The sequence below is a fragment of the Herpailurus yagouaroundi genome, unplaced genomic scaffold, assembly GCF_014898765.1.
Source record: "Herpailurus yagouaroundi ecotype Mexico unplaced genomic scaffold, PumYag 188, whole genome shotgun sequence".
Taxonomy (NCBI): Eukaryota; Metazoa; Chordata; class Mammalia; order Carnivora; family Felidae; genus Herpailurus; species Herpailurus yagouaroundi.
The window spans coordinates 12,746,335-12,764,001 of NW_024412419.1; the positions used below are offsets into that span (position 1 = coordinate 12,746,335).

Genomic DNA, 17,667 nt, shown 5'->3' on the forward strand with positions numbered 1-17,667 from the left:
TTCCTTCCTTCCTTCCTTCCTTCCTTCCTTCCTTCCTTCCTTCCTTCATTGAATTTGTTGAATGAACATGCAGTTCCAGGAATATGGCAGCATTTGTTGAATGGGCACTGGCCTGGAGTCAAAGGACAGACAACTGGGAAGCCGAAGGGATCCTATCATACCTCAGCCCTCCCACCATTCCCATCCTGTTCCACTTCCTAAATCCTCTTAGTGTCCTTCTTTTCTCTTGCTCGCCTCCCAGGCTGGTCTCAACAAAGAAGTCAGTGTGTCCTTTTTAAAATGCAATTTGTAATAAGTCACTCCTCGTTCCACACTCAACAATGACTCACCATTTCACTCAAAGTGGAAACCCAGATCCTTACTATGACCTATAAAACTGCCAAATCTTCCTCTGCCCGACTCACTCCTACTTAGCTTTCTGGCTTCTGTCTTCACATTCCCCTACTCTGGCCACCAGGCTTCTCGCCCTCCTCCAACACAACAGGCACTCCTGTGCATGGGCTGTGAGGCTTCCCTGCTCTTCTCTCTCCTCTTTGCTCATTTCTTGCGTCCTAATCCAGGGTTCTTGGCTGCCCAGCCCATTTAAGAATGCTGAATTCTCAGCAGCCCCAGCACAGGAGACAATGGAGCGGTCTGGAGGTTCAACATGTTAAGAAACACTAGTCTGTTCATTAAGGATTTCCTAGTCTGCTTCTACCTGAAGCCAAACGTCTGGATGGAATATGCAAAAGCCAGACCACATAGTTGGGTGTTCTTCACATGTGAGTATTTGCCAGCAAAACGCAGACCATCTGGTGACTGCCGCTGTTTCATTCTGTATCCTTAAGTTCAGGTTCAGTGACTTTAAATTCAACAAACATTTGTTTACACCAACCCTTTGCTGGACCCTGTGCCGGTGGCGGGGGATCTAGAGAGGAATGATTCCCACCGTGGACGGACTGGCAGGCCAGGAATGGGTGCCAAGGTCACAGCTGATTTTCTCCAAGGCAAAAAGTGCCACATGAAGGTTCCAGATCTGAATCAAGGGGCTGATTAAGGGGGTGGAGGGTGGGGTTCATAGACAACCAGTGAATTGGAACTTTGGAAGCTGCAGCCTGTCAAGGCAATGAGAGAACCTCGCAGAGCTCAGTTGTTTAATCTGTAGAGTGGGGGAGACATCCTTGGGTTGCCCAAGGCTAGAGTGGACAGTGAGGAAAAGAATATGAGGTCTGTGGGGTAGGGGCCCTGCCATCTTTATCTGCAAATGGGGGGGGGGGTGAGCATGTAATGTAATGTAATAAAAATTCTTCCCCATGTTTGAAAGTATAGGTTAAACTGTGGACCAACCAAATATAGGAGTTTTACCTCTTTTGAAAGTAGCTCCTCCTCCTCTCTTTACTGCGTCAACATTTACTCACTTAAGACACAGACGCTTGCTCCACCCTCCTGGAGAAGTCTTCTCTGACTGCGAGTACGTGAGCCACTTTTAACTGTCCACGGCCACCCCTCGCCTGACTGAGCTCTGCCACAGTTCCTATCCCCCCGTGTTCTCATCGTCTGAGTCCGGGACTCCTACAGACCAGATGGAAGGGAATACACGCCCTCCTCCCTGGACACTTCAGAGCTCACTGACTTTCACACTCCAGTGTGGTGCCTCCTCCAGACACTCTACAGGGAGCAAGTCCTGAAGGGACCATGAGGAGCGGACATAAGGACCCTGGATGGCTGGGGTGGGGGATGATGGAGGAAATGGACGTTGCCCGGAGGCAAATAGTGCCCAGCCCTTTGCCTTTTTTTTTCAGCTGGGGACACGGGAGACATTTCCTGACATGCACAATTCTGCCATAAGTGGCTATGTCATGAGGCTGGTGTCAGGATGCTTGGGAGGGCTCCCTCCCCCTTCTTGCTCCCCTCCTATTCATTCCACATGGCTTTATGTTTTTCCTTTCTCTTGCGTCCTTTTTCCTTATTCCTCATTTGCCTTTACCCTGCCTTTCTTTTCCTTTTCCTTCCCACCTACCCATCTTAATTCCCATGACTTAGGAAGGTTGGGGATCCCGTAACTGAGGAGGGACTAGGTAGGCAGAAGGGGAAGCCCTACTGAGTTGACTGTGGGCTCAGCCTACCTCGCCCGATTTCATGCTCATCATCACTCTGTCGGCAGATTTTTCTTGTTCCTCCTTTGCAGATGAGAAATCTGGGGCTGGAGAGATCAAAGGGTGTTTCCAAAATCACACATCTAGGAAGACGTCACCAGGCCACTCTTGGAGCGCCAACTACACACTAGGTCCTGCGCAAGCCCTGGAGGGTGAAGATAAACAACGGCGTTTTCTGTCAAGCTCTCCTACTCCGGCAGCGGCCGAGCGCCTGTGATTCTGCTGTGATTCTTCGTAACACGCTGCTTGGCATGATCGAATCACAGGTTGGGCAGAAACATACAAAATAAGAGTGGGTGGCAGTTACAGATGAAGCAAGAACGGGAAAATGGTGGTGCCTGTTGAAGTTGAGCGATGGGTATCTCGAGATTTATTGTACTGCTTTGTTATGCCTGGTTAATGTTTGAAAACGCCATGTTGAGTGGCTCCTCATTATGTCTTCTCAAAACAGACAACCACCCCACCCCCGGCCCCAGAGAATCCCTTCTGAGAAATTAAGACTCCTAAGGACAGACACCTTCCCAAAACAGATTTGTCCCTGTCCGCCCTTGTTCTCGCATAGGGTTGTCTGGGTAAAAATGGCCCTAGTTTGGAAAGGAGGAGCCAAATCACAGGAACAACATATACCCCAGCTGTCTGTGGGCACAGGCAGGACAATCACATGGACTGAGAAGCCTCTGTCCAACTGGGACATCATGGAGTGCATTATCCTCTGTTTTATAAGCCTTCTGTGATACACGCACTATTTATCACGATCGTTTAGAAGACACTAGAAAAAATTATGATCCTCCCAGACCCATGAACCTTTGTTCTTTTGTCTTACAGGAAACCATTCTCTTCAACATCAGAGTCTCCATTTCTGAGAAGGCAATAGAATAATCAATTTCCTACAGTGTTGCTTTGCACAGGAAAGAGCTTGATTGAAAACCAAAGCCACTGATTGTATCTCCCGTCTACTCTGAGCCTCGGAGGAGGCTTTTCGTCCTGGTTCTTTGAGATCTTGGCCATGATGGCTTGTTGGCAGATGGGTCCATCTCTATATTGGGCGTGGTAAGAGGCAGGGTCCTGAGTTAATGGCACATCTCTTCCCACCCCAGAAGTGACTATGTGACAATCTCAGATAGCCACTCCTCTGGTTCTTTCTGGATTTAGAAACTTGTGTGAGCTGCGGACGTGCTGCTTCTCCTGCATGTATAATCGGGATCCCGAGTGTGACCAAAACCCGGTTCTGCTGGTGGGTGAAATCTGTTAGGCTGCGGGGAACGTGGGGTGATTGTACCAATCTGTCAGTTCCGTGTTTTTCCCTGAGTACATTCTACATGCTGAGGCTTGTGCGAGGAGCCTGGGAGAAACAGAGGGGAACGTGATTGTGTCCTTTCATGTGGGAGCCGGGGAGACAAACAACGTAATTTAAACTGAACGTATTCCAAAGCAAGATTCTCTCATTTTACCCAAAAACTCACACCTATTTCTGTGAATGATCCCATTCACACCCCCCCCACCCCCTGCCCCCATCACTCTTACCAGAGACATGGGATTCATCCTAGATTGTTTCCTCCTTCCCACCCTCCCACACCCCATATAACATCCTAAATCTTCTAGATTATTCTTCTGCTCCTCCTTTCCCATCTCATGAGCTCTACCCCATTGGCTGTCTTGCATGACCTCCCTCCCGAGTTTCCCGGGCCACCCCTTCCCAGATGACAGATCATTGACAGGTTTACTTTTGAAAACCTGTCAATGGCTTTCCATCTCCTTTCAGGTCAAGCCTGTCAATCATCTGAAAACCAGGTGCTTCCCAAGATGCTGACTCACGAGACATTTCCCATCCAGTTTCCCACCGTTTTCCTTTGGGAGTCGCCCAGCCAGTTTTTTTTTTTTTTTTTTTTTTTTCTCCTTCTGGGATTCCATTCCATTTTCCTTCTCCCTGACTTATATTCTGTCTGACACGTATCTCCCCCTATTTAAATGCTACCCATGCTTCCCGCTTACTCAAATGCCACCTCCTACATGAAGCCTTGCCTGATCTCCCAGTCTGAAGTCACTTTTCATCTCCAAATCTCTCAGAGAAGCATTGTGGCTAGACCAATGCTTGAGATACAACAGGCTTGGACTTGAAATTTGATTACGCCACTAAATAACCAGGTGCTATTAGGGAGTCAAACTCTCCAAGCCCCAGTCTTTCTGCCAATGAAATGGGGACCAATCATTCCTCATACTTTTGTTGTGAGGATGAGAAACTACGGTCTTAGCACAATGCCCATAGCACGTGTTTGCTGAAGGGGGGGTATCCTTAACATCATTCATGGCCATTATTATGCTCTGTCTTTAAGTTGTGTGGGCGTTGGCCAAAACTCCCACACTCTGAAGCGAAGTGGGTGAGGGTGATGGGTGAGGGCTGCATTTGCCGTACAGTGGGGGTCTGCTCTGGTGGCCGAGGGCACGGAGCGGTCAGGTCACAGAATGCAGCAGGCTCGGGGCCGACGCTACCAAAGCCCCTAGGCCCCGCAAGGACCAGCTTGTTTCATTAAAACAAAGGGAAGGGTTTCCTTGGAAATCCTATTTTTCCCCAGATTTCCCTCTTGGCTGCTTCTGTGGCCACACATGTTTCCGATGAGTCCACATTCAAATGAATTTCAGCCGACAAATAACTCGATACAGCTCTTTGGTGGGAGAGAATTCCTTCGGGATGAGGTCGTGGTTTGGCTACAGTAAAATTAAAAATAACCCAGAACCCCCCGCCGCCCAGGCTGGCATCAAACCAGGACAGTGCATTTGGGAACCATTATCGGGTTTATCGGGGTAACATATCGCAGAAAACCTGCTTCTGTTTATAGACCATTTTATTATTCCGTTTTGACATTTCCCTTTTTTCTTCAACCTTTTTCCCCCTTAAGCAAATATCTATTAGACTGAATTGAAATGTGATCCAACCAAATATACTGTTTTTCAACTTCAGGCTAAAGCAGGTCTGACTAGAAGCAGAAACGCTTAAGTGAAAAGTTATGATTTACTTTCTTTCTAAAGGGAAACAGTGTCAGAAGGAGAATTTTATGTGACAAGGGAGCTTGTGGAGCATGGAGCAGGGGGCTGGCGGCTGACGGGGGGCCTGGGAAAGCCCTGGAGCTTAGAAGGCCAGGAACGACCCTGCCCGAGCACCCCCGGGGGGAACACTGGGAAGAGTGCACAGGCAGAACCTGCTTTTTCCAAATCGGCAAAATCCCCAGATTGGATTGTACGTATGTGAATGGTCAGATCAGGAAGAAAACCTAGAGATAGTTGACCTCCGTCTACCCATGTTATCTTACTATTGGGTAAACTGAGGCCCACAAGACTGCAATGACTCGCCCAAGATAACTACACTGAGCTCTGGAGCTCAGCACATGTGAGTTTGAGGACCAGCTCTACCACAAGACCCTGGGCAAGAGACTCAACTTTCTTGTGTCTCAAGTCCATTGTCTATGAAATGGGGTGATGACTATGCCCTGCCTATGTCAGACAGTGATGGAAAGATCCAATGGAGTAACAGCCAATAGAGCAATTACTTCCTGAATGCTTTTTCTGTCCTGTGCGCTGTCCCAACCCTTCACACACCCACCGGCTACTCACAGCAATCCGACCAGTTAGATTCCAGGATGGTCCCAATCCTGAAGATAAGAGAGCTGCGTGAGGCTCAGATAAGTTCAGTGACACGACCACAGTCAGGTCGTTGGAGGACGATAGATGCTTGATTTGCACCTGGAGCATCTGATACGAGAGTCTGTGCTCTTGACCTTGACGTGAGCGGGTCTCTGTGACCACTTAAATCAGAACCCCGATTCAAGGGTGAAATGTGAAGTCCATGCTCAGCCGGGACAGAAGCCCGGGTCTTCTGAGTCTTGACCCTTTCTCCTGTGTCCTTTGCCAGGGCCCGAACTGTCCAGCTTCCATCTCCAACTGGGGAGAGGGCCAGGCTGCTTTCCTGCCCTTGTTGTCAGGCCCGGAGCAACAGATGCAATGATGGAATGGAAAGGTGATTTGGACTCTCCGCGAACGCAGCAAAGTACAGGCCCGGAAGGAATGTGTGCTGGCGAGTGCTGGGGGCTCCAGAGGTGGGCCTGCCCTGAAGGCTGACACGCGTAACAGCATTTCCTGGGTAAGGCTGTGAGGTTGTGAGGTCCCCGTGGTTGCTGAATCGCGCTCTGCCTTTGCGTCTGCTCTCCTCCCTCTTCCTCCTTCCCTTTGACTTCCGATTGTTCCCAGGCATGACTGCCTCCTGGCTCCCCTCTTAAGTGCCTGAAGGTCTGATGCCCTAACTTCCTCTATCATGTCCATGTTCCTGTCCTGTTTGCTGTCTGTGTTCCAGCTCCACTGCTGTGTGTGTGTGCTTGTGTGTGTGTGTGTGTGTGTGTGTGTGTGTGTATTTTGTTCTGACTTCTTGGATGCACCAGGCTCTCCCTTCCCCGGGGGCTGTTGCCTTGGCCCAGAATGCTCTGCCCTCCACTCTGCCCAGCTAACAACTCACCCTTCAGGCCGAGGTCCCAGTGTCCTTCCTCAGATACAACCTCCCTGATCCTCTGTCTTAATCTCTCCCTACATCTCCTTGTTTTTCTCTCTCATAGAACCATTCCTTTTCCTTTGTGCCTTTCTGACACTGCATTCATTTAGTTTTTTACCTATCTCTTTATCGAGACCGGAGCTCAACAAACTATCTATCACTGTAATAAACTATTTATTGCAGCCTGTACAGCCTGAGTAGAAATGATTTTTACATTGTAAATGGCTATAGAAGCACCAATATAATATCCTTGATTTTGCTTCTTTGCCCTGCAAAGCCTAAAATATTATTACTTATATTTATCTTTTAAGATAAAGTTAGCTTACCCCGCTCTAGACTGTAAGCTCCATGAGGGCATAGACCATGTCTCTTTAATCTACTCCGTGTACCGATTACCTGATTCAGTGCCTGGCATATAGCGGATGTTCAGTTAAAATTGGTTTACTGAAATGGTCAATGAATTCTCCCCTCCTTCCAGCTCCCCCAGTGGAAGGCCGTGGGTTTGGTAGGAAGAATTCATGTGGCATCTAAAAATCTCATTTGAACTCCAACTCTACTGTTTGTTAGCTGTGGGGGCTCTGGATCGGTCAACATCTTTGAACCCAATTTCTTCATCCTTTGAATGAAGTTAATAATGGGAGGGGTGAAATAAGGTTATAAACATAAAGGTGACTTGACAAAATGTAAAGACCATATAAAATGTTAACTATTGTCATACTAATTGATGCTATTGTGCCAAATATCAATTTATTGCCTGTTAGCTCCAAATTTTACTGCTTGCTCTGTGATGATGAAGGACCCTGGAAATATTTTCCCTTTGTCAGCGCATGCAATGTTTAGCTTTTCCAGTAGAGGGCGCAGAAGGGACAGGTCAAGAAGAAGGGACTTCACTCTGGTGGGCTGCTTCCTCCAACTACCATTCTGCTGCCAGAGTCACATTTAGGGACATCTAATGGGGCTCCCCCTATCAAGTTGTGGTGGCCACCCTATGGACAATTTCCCTTTGACTTTCAGTGCCACCTCTAAGGGCTCACAGGCTCTCCAGCAGCCAGCTCCCAGATTTGCCTGCATCACGGTAGGTTTCCAGCTTGTCAGTCATGCCTGTGGTTTCTTGCCTCCCATCTTTGGCCCGCAAGCACCACGGAGGAGCCTTTCTTTCTTACCAATTCCAGCTGTGGGCCCCTGCCCATCTGTCTCAGCCTCCTTATACCTGGGAGGGGTATTTCAGCTGTAGTTCCCTGCCCACCACCCTCGTCCTGGTGTCTGGGCATCAGCTTTGACCTGGGACAAGCCACTGAGCTTCTCTGCTGTCCACAGAGTACAACCTACACCTTCTCCAATGAGGAGAGTCCCATCCTTGGAGAAAGCCTTCTGCCTTCCCAGTTTATTTCTCCCACAGATGCCCTCCATCAACCTTCGGGAATTCTTAGGTGACTCATCACTCCTTTATAGATGAACTGTGGCTATTGTTCTAGTTAGTCATTATTGATGTTACATTTTCTCTGTTCAAATAACTGTATGCATTCTGTCTCCTGATTGTGCCCTGGCTGATGGAGAACTGTTGTGGCAAGTAGTCTCAGGAGATAGACCCACAAAGATGAGATTTAAGGATTGGTTTGGTTGTGTCTTTAAACTTGAATGTAGTGCTGGGTTTTTTGTTTTTGTTTACTAATGGGAAATGAGAAGCTAGTGGTCCATGGCATGCAGTGGCCTGCTGGTTAGTCAAGCTGTCACCTGTGGTTGAATGTGGTGAGGTGCCAACTGAAGACATGCCTTGGGAGCCCAAGTGGCTCCTGCACATGACCATTTGGTAGTAATGATGACCACGCGAGCTGTGGTGTGGGAGGACTCTTCTGAGTACAAGCGAGCAATTACAGAACAAAAAATGACAAACTCTAGTCCTTTAACTATCAACTCAAGTCCTATGTTAAGGATCAGAAAGACCCTAAAATATGCTGTTTTTTTCTTATAACCACAGGGCTACTGTTAGGAAAATCAACAAAAAAATGTATTGGGCAGGTTGCTGAATTAAAATGGCAGTTGCATTCAAAGTCTTGTCAAGTTTATCACGTGAAAGTCAGGACATTTATTGGGAATTACGAAGATACGAAAATCTGGCACGAGAACAACTGATTGGACGCAGATGATACGGACAATCTTGAGCCTCCAAGTTGCTCCGAGTCCATTTGCCACTGAAATTGACTTCTTGGAGACTAGCCTTCCTTTACCTGAAAACCTTCTCATAACTTGACCTGGGGTCGGTTATTCCTGTCCCATGCCTTAATAGAGGCTGATTATTTTCTTGAAAATCTACCACAACCACGTCTGTTGCCCCTGGATCTATAGCCAAGGTCACATCTGTACTGGCTCCAGCAATAAAAATACCTACCAAAGCCCAGGTGGAAATAGTTTAAACCAAAAAGGATTTAAATTTCTGCTAATATATAAGTAGAAAGCAGGGCACATGAGTGGAAGCTGATTTGATAGATGTTAGACCAAAGAAGGTAGAATATAACAATAGAGTGGGCCAAATTCATTTGATATTACTAAATATTCCAGATCGTGTGCTAACTCCTACATCTAGCGGTGGCTCTCCTAGCTTACTTGGGAACTATGAACCTGCTGGAGAGGTGCAGTTTGTAGAGTGAGGAAATGCAGAGGATTTCAAGCTTCCTCTCTACCCTCCAAAAGACCAACTTTGCTGGGGAGAAAACCATATAGATCCATGTGAAAAGTGAGTCAGAAACAATCTCTTAGGAAGGCAGCCACCTGGGAACAGTGGGAAAACAAGCAGCATAAATAGCCACAACTGTGGTGTTCGGAAGGGTGGGCTGGAGGAGTCAGAAACCATTCGTTGGAAGGGAAGGGCTTTTGTTGGAGGTGGAGGGATGCCTAGGTGTGGGGCGGTCATGACAATGGAGTGGGGTAGCTGAAAGAGAGAGGCAGGCTTTTAGATCAAGAGTGAAAGCATGGCCACAGAGCAGGGTCTTCAGATCTGTGGAGTCTGACAAATGTCCCACAGATGTTTAGGGAAACTCAAGGTCCCAACAACAGACTGACTCCCATGTGTAAGTATGACCTATGACCTCAGCATCTTTGGCCTGTGTCTGGGGCTGCGGTGCTTCCTTTCTAGATCCAAATGGCTCATAACCACAGTAATAACACTTTGATAAGATGCAATAGTATTGCGACTGGGATTTTGGTAAAAAAAAAAAATATGGCTCAGTCCTTGGGCAAGTGGCTTCCCCTTGGTGAATTTGCCTTCCTGCGTAAACGATGAGAAACTTGCACTAGGCCATCCCTCAAGCTTTGAGAATTTAGGATTCTTGTCTTTATGTTTTTTAAAGTTAAGTCCATACAAAGTGTCCTATTTGAAGGTCTAGAAACCAGTAAGATAGGAACAGAGGTACCAGTTTCTCTGAGAAGAGACTATCCACATCAGCGTGGAAAGAAAAATCAATGGGCTCTACTTGTTCTGTCTTCCAGACTCTGATGTTCATAACGTTGCTTCACTTTAGGCTTCTGAGCATTTGTAGTAGTTGGTTAACCAAAAGCGCCATTAAAAGAACTACAATCTTATACTTTAGCTGAATATAAAGAATATATTAAAAATCAATGTTAAATGTTAATTGACCAGTGTTTCTTTAGAGGTATAAGCTCCCCAGCCCTGGGGTGTGCAGATATCAGCAGAACGACTCTCTTCTAGGAGTGTCACAAAAGGGCGTTTCTGAATGACATAGAACCCAGAGAACACGTGCCAAGCTGTCACTGTCCGGATTTATGCTGATTAAGCTATGAGATAAATATGTGTGCTGGTCACTTGGGGTTGGCTTACTCCACCTATCACAGCGGAGAAAGAAACACTTCCTTTGTTCATGGGTCTATTTCTGAATTGCATGGATATTACAACCCTGATATATCAGTACCTTATGCTTTTTTCTTAACTAAGGAAGAGACTTGTGAAAAGAAATAAGAGAAGACACAGAAAGCTGGGTGACTGCCACAAGGCTAAATTGGATATGTCATGAATAATAAAATAAAGATGAAATATGCCTTATTATTTGCAAATTTAACTAAATCTATGAGAAATATTTAATTATAGCTATAAAAGTTGTCATCAAAATGACCTACCCTAATATGAACATAAAAAGAGTAGGCAATGAAATCTTCATTAGTTAATTAAAATTTCTTAATTTAATGAAGTAAGTGTCATTCAGATAGATGAAGTTAAACAAATATGGTATGCCCTGTAGTTTACAAATGAAACCCTGAAAATAAAAATGGTTAGAAAAGTAAAATTCTGTCTTTGTTTTGTGAACTTGTTCATTCAGTGCCCTCACTATAGTCTAATATAACATGCATGTTATCAAACGTCAGAGCTGGAAGGATCCAGGACAAAATGGATGGGACTCAGTAAACATTTCTGCATGCGTGGATAATCATCTGTTCCAGCACGCACAGGGCATTTAGAGGAAGAAACACCTGGTGCCAGAAGCACTCACATTGGACTAAGGATAAAATACCTCTTCCAGAAGGATATAGCAGCAATGGTGGCTTTATAGACACTATCTGACATCTTCGGATGAATTGCTCAGTGTAGATGCCAATGACGGTATTAGGTTGAGCTAGGGGTGAAAGAATGAGGACGATCGGATGTCTGTCTCTCCCACTACTGCGTGGCAATCCTCCTTTGTAGATCGTGAAGTGAGTTTAAAAACTTCATTAACCGATCCAAGTTCCAGACCAGGACTTGTTGAGAGGAATGTATCAACGTTGGCTTCTGCAGGAAAAGCAGGCCAAGCTCGGGAACCCAACAGGAGACAATATTCTGGCACTGGGATGTGTGCTATGTTAACCAGCCAGTGTCTCCAGACCCGCTTGATAAAGGATTCCCTTGTCCCTTCTATGCAAATCTGTACTTTGAGGTGATAGTTGCACATACCTCCTAAGCTATCCTAGATCTAGTCTTTGAAATATCAGAGATTGATTGAAGTCTCCATTCCCCGATGCTTCATTCATGTATTGTTACCTCCTCCTGAAGCTATCATTTCCTTTACTCCGTGACATATCAGTGCCTAGGCTATGGAGTCCCCAAGTCCTGATATTAAGCTTTGAAGTTTCTTAGGGCCAAAACAGTTGCCCCAAACCAGCACGTTGTGGAGAACCCCGGGAGAGGTGTGATGGGAGCCATGTAGCACTGGTGGCTTGGAGAGCAGTGGTATGACCCAAACCATCCCTTCCCATTGACAACAGGTGATTTGTCACTGATCTTGGCTTACTGGGGAACACTGTGACCTTTAAACCTTTGTACATATTAGCTGTGCAAACACCCGTATTCAAAATATTACCTATGTTTCCAGCCTCAGTTTATGCACCACAGCCCCTAGAGAGATAACACTCATAATTAGATATTCACATCATCTACCTTCTCGTTCTTCCTCCTGGTAAGTGCTATTTATAAGCATTTATACTTACTTGTGTCCTCACTACTAATTGCTGGTTCCTTCTCCAGTTCCCTCCCTTCAGTCCATGTTTTCCAAATCATCTTCCCATGGAGCCATCAAAATAATCTCTGGAAGGCATAAATTCAGCCATGTCGCTTCTCAGTTTAAAATCTTTCCCTCTCTTCCTGTCACCATCATATATTTTTGCCTTCTTGTCCAGCCTCACCTTCTACTGGTCTCCCATCTTTTATACCCCCAGGGAAAAAACCCATGTGCACCAGTTATATGAAGTCCTTGATGGTGCCATGCTCTCCTGCCACATGCTGTCACTTCTGTCTGATGTAGTCACCCTCTTCTTCCTGCCCCTATGTCTGTCTCCCTCTGGTCCTCAGAGCTCAGCTCAGCCACCATCACCAAGATGACTTTCATAATTATGTTCTTAGCAAGTAGTGCATGGTCTTACACTCAGTATAAGTCATTGGATAACTGAAAAATGGAATGAAAAAGGAGTTCAGAGAAGAGACGAAAAATGTTTTCATTTAGAATTTCCTCCTTTTACCCCTGGGCCAATGCTCTTCCCTTATCACCTTAGGAATTCAGAGATGCTAACTTGAAAACTCTCTGAAAAAATCGTGCATGGGCAACTACAGTTCTATAGGTCCAGTCTAGCTCTCTTGAGGGCACAAAATGAGTTAATGACAGGTAGTTCAAGTCAACATGCCATGCATGGCTGCTTCTCAAACAACCCAACTCACTCTAAGGCTAGAATGGGACATTTATTAAAAACACTGGCAAAATCTGTCAGAGTGAGACCTTTCATTTCCGTAATTCTTACCATCTGTAACATCTTACGTTACATAAGATCCCCAATTACCAGTAGCCGTGTTAATCCATCATCTGTCCTGAATATTTTTAGCTGCTCTTTCTGTTTTTGTAAGTGTATGTTTTTTAGTCGCCACAATTAATTTTATGCTGACTTTATCAGATTATGGGACCATCCAAAATCTTTTGGGAATGATTTTTCAGAAGGATTAAAGTGCAACAACATCTTATATTGAAACCAAAGAAAAAAGGACAAGTCTCCTAATTAAGGAGAGGCAATCAAGATTTCCTCTCCTTTCATAGAATATTAAAAAATATAATTTCTTACAGAGCTGTTATTTTTATCTAATAAGAAGGCACTCCATAAGGTCTGTGTTACTATTTTGTGAGAGTAATAAAAATGCATCTTCAGGAAATTATTCATGCTAATGAATCTAAAATGCATCTTTTATCTATTCTTCACGAGTACTAGAGTTATTTACTCTTCAAGTTCCAGTTGGACATAAAGAAAATCTTCCTCAAATAAATATGAGCAATGGTTTACCATTGGTTGATTAAGAGGACGATGTAGAGCTGTATCTCTATTTCTTTTGGAACGGTAGTACTCTTGTATGTCCCTAAATAGTATTGTCTGCTTTGTGAAGTATTGGGCTTCTTCTTTATACAAATATAGAAGCCAAGACTGGAAATCACACCTCAAAGAGGCTTAAAAATGTAACCTTATCGTTGGTGCACTTTGCAAATAGAGATCATTTTATGAGCACTAGACAATATGGGTCCCCACACCTGACCCCACGGGCCTACCCGTGATGTCAGAGGCAGCTCTGGGCGAACAGTTCTGCTGCTCATTGTCAATGGTCTGCTCAGGGGCTGAACTCTCCCTCTCCCCATGTTTTTGTTTCCTGCTTTCTCTGATGTCAAGGAAGCTTGCTCAACCCGTGCACAGGTGCAGCCCAGGGATAAAGCTCAACTAATTGAGGGGTAGGGGGGAACTGTGGGTGAATGCTCTAGCATCCAGCCCTTCAGTGAGAGGCAACTGAGGGGTTTCCCCCACAGTTCTGTAGAGGGTTTTGAGAGGACTGTGCCTCAGTTGCTCACATAAAGTAACCTGTTGAACAAGGGATCAATTGTCAGGTGCTCCTCTTTCCCTGTCTCCTTCTCCCTCTTTGCTTGCTCCTCCTGTCTGGTTTCATCTCCTCAGTAAACTAGCTGTGCCTAAGTGATGGGATCAAGCTCTGTTTTGGGGGGGAATTCAAACTAAGATTAGGCTATAAAGAAAAACTTGATGAATTCCAAAATGGTAGTGGTAGTATAATTTTTTAAATTAAAAAAAAAATTTATGTTTATTTTTTAGAGAAAGAAAGTGGGGGGGGGGGGCAGAGAGAGACGGAGACACAGAATCTGAAGCAAGCTCCAGGCTCTGAGTTGTCAGCACAGAGACCGATGCGGGGCTTGAACTCATAGACCACGAGATCATGACTTGAGCCAAAGTCAGACGCTTGACCGACTGAGTCACCCAGGGGCCCCGGTAGTGGTAGTATAGATCATACATTCTGGTCATGATACAATAATACCAATATCAATGACAAAATTAGAGCATGAAACCCAACAAAATCCTCAATTGCTTGGATATTTAAGATCGTTCTTAAATAACACTTAAATGTATTAAAAATTATACCCAGAGTATAAAGCAGCATAGTAAAAATGGTAATGAGATGCAGCTAAAGGTGTTGCCACAGGAAAATGCATTTCCTGAGTTTTTCCATACACTAAGAAAAAAGCACTAAATATTCCACACGACGTTATTTAAAAAATCAATTAAAATGTTAATAAATGAAAATAAGAAAGTTTAACCAAGAGAGTACGAAATAATGAAGTAGTTGTAACTAAAAATTAATGATCGGTCACCATATACAAAGCCCTTTGTTATTTTTAGTAATTAACGTCATTTCACAGATGGCAAAACTGAGACACCAAATTGCCCAAGATCACGCATTTACTAGGTCATGAGAGCTGACTGAAAACCCAGGCTGCTGTCCGAATTTAGAGCTCTTCCTCCCTCTCTTAGGCCACGTGCTGCTACTCGGCAGCTAGGTCATACAGCACACACACATACATGTATGCGGACACACGTACAAACAGATAAAGCATGCATTTGTCTAATCGAGGAAAAGAAGGAAGAAACACAAACTCAAAAATATTCCACGGAAGTGTCTGTAACTACAGATAAAGAGAAAACAGTGAAACAATGTATAATTAACAAAAATTTTTGCAAAATGATTTCAAATACAGACAAAACATATCACTTTCTACAAAAACGTAAACTAAAAATCAAAAGAAATGTACGTAGTACGTGAACAAGGCTCACACATATGGAAAAAATCAGTAATACTGAGTGCGAATGCCTCCCTAAAAATGTCGGTTGAAATAATTTCTTAAGTAATTTGTTTCAGGTCGTCAAACAACACGTAAGTCTTTCCTTTTTTTTTTTTTTTTTTCAGTTCTAGAATTCATAGCAAAAAAATAAACAAATCTCTCTGATCTTTTTAAAGATCCTAGAAGAAACTCTATGTAAGGATTGTGTACCTGCCTATTTGTACACATACCCACGCATAACAGACCAGTATCACTATTAACATTGAGAAAAATGCTAAATAAAACTAAACCAAAGAGAAGACAGCTATAGACAATACTACACTCTAAAAAAAGGATACAGTTTGACTATGTAGAGTTTAGCCCAGGATGTAAGGATGGTACAATATTAAGAAATTTGTCAGTATTATTCCTGACACCATTTTATCTCACAGGAAAAAAATACAATCTTCTTACTAGATCCTTAATAGGGCATGTGTTTCAAAAATTAATGTACTTAACAAGGAAGTTGTTCAAGTCCACCATGAGCTACACAGTATTATTAGGCGATTGTGATAGAATTGTGAGCAAGCTGGAGAAAAACTCTGACTGCATGAAGCTTACATCTGGCCAAAAATTAATGGTAATAAACCAAGTATAAACATAATACATGCTATGGAAGAGTAAATATAGTGGATTATGCTACATATACCTAGGAAAGATGCAAAAATCTAAGGATTTAGATAGGGCTCTGAAAAGAAAGTGATCCTTAAGCTAATATAAGAAGACTGGGAAGGAATTAAGTAGGTCAAGGAGTTTAAGGAGGGGTGAATTCTGTCCAAATTCCTCCAAAAATTGCAGAGGATGGAAGACTTCCTGACACATTTTATGACGCCAGAATTATTCTGATATTAAAGTCAGGCAAAATCATTACAAGAAAAGTAAACTAAAAGCCAATATCCCTTATGACCATAGACGCACAAATTTTGAACAAGTTTTTTTTTCAAATTTTGTTAATGTTTCATTTATTTTTGGGAGAGAGAGAGAGAGAGAGAGAGCAAGCAGGTGAGGGGCAGAGAGAGAGGGAGACCCAGAATCCAAAGGAGGCTCCAGGCTCTGAGCTGTCAGCACAGAGCCTGACACAGGGCTCCAACTCACAAACTGTGAGATCATGACCTGAGCCGAAGTCGAACACTTAACCCACTAAGCCAACCAGGCACCCCTCAACAAGTTTTTAAAAAATCAAAAATAAAGATGTGTAAAAGGACAAAAAATCATGAATAAATGGAGTTTACCTCAGCAATGCAAAGTTGTTTAACATTCAAAAACCAATCAATATAATTCACCATATTAATAGACTAAAAAGAAAAGCAAAGATGTGATTTTCTCAATAGATTCAGAGAAAGCATTTTCCAAAATCCAACAGTACTCTTTTTTTAACCCCTTAAACATATTATTAGTAGCTTTTAAAAAGTTTTTGTGTGCTAATTTTACCATCTTTCCATTTATGGATATGTTTCTATTGTACGGACAAATTTTCCTTGATTCTCTGCACATCACCTAATTTACTAAATGTTGTACATTGTATATGCTATATTTTTGAGAAACTAGTGTGGTGAATTTGTGTGTGTGTGTGTGTGTGTGTGTGTGTGTGTTTTATTTCATTTTATTTATACATTATCTATCTATCTATCTTTTTAAATTTCAGTATAGTTAACGTATAGTGTTATATAAGTTTCAGGTGTACAATATAGTGATTGAACAGTTGCACACATCACCCAGTGCTCATCATGACAAGTGCATTCGTTTATCCTTATCTTCTATTTCACCCATCCCGCCCCCCACCCCCACCCCTCTGGTAACCATCAATTTGTTCATTCTAGTTAAGAGTGTGTTTCCTGGTTTGTCTCTCTTTCTCCTTTGCTTGCTTGCCTTATTTCTTAAATTCCACATATGAGAGAAACCATATGATATTTGTCTTTCTCGACTGACTTATTTTGCTTAGCATAACACTCTCTAGTTCCATTCCATCCATGTCATTGCAAATGGTAAGATTTAATTCTTTTTTATGACTGAATATTATTTCATTGTATATATATATATACATATATATATACATATACATACATATATATATACATATATATATATATATATATATATATATACACACACACACACACCACACCTTTATTCATTCATCAATAAGTAGATACCTGGGCTGTTTCCAAAATTTGGATATTGTAAATGATGCTGCTATAAACATAGGGGTGCATGTATCCCTTTGAATTAGTGTCTTTGTCCAATATGTATTCTTAATAAAGTTTTTCAGCAATTAAAAGAGATTCTCAATCTGACTAAGGGCATGTACATATAA

The 17,667-nt window shown here is 43.4% G+C and overlaps 1 long non-coding RNA gene across 1 annotated transcript; it reads left to right on the forward strand.

Moving 5' to 3' along the window:
• Nucleotides 1-4,467: 4,467 nt before the first annotated feature.
• Nucleotides 4,468-8,723, forward strand: LOC121044135 (uncharacterized). The gene is made up of 2 exons (XR_005797158.1): nucleotides 4,468-6,270; nucleotides 7,151-8,723. It is a non-coding gene; the product is annotated as an uncharacterized LOC121044135 (long non-coding RNA).
• Nucleotides 8,724-17,667: the final 8,944 nt, after the last annotated feature.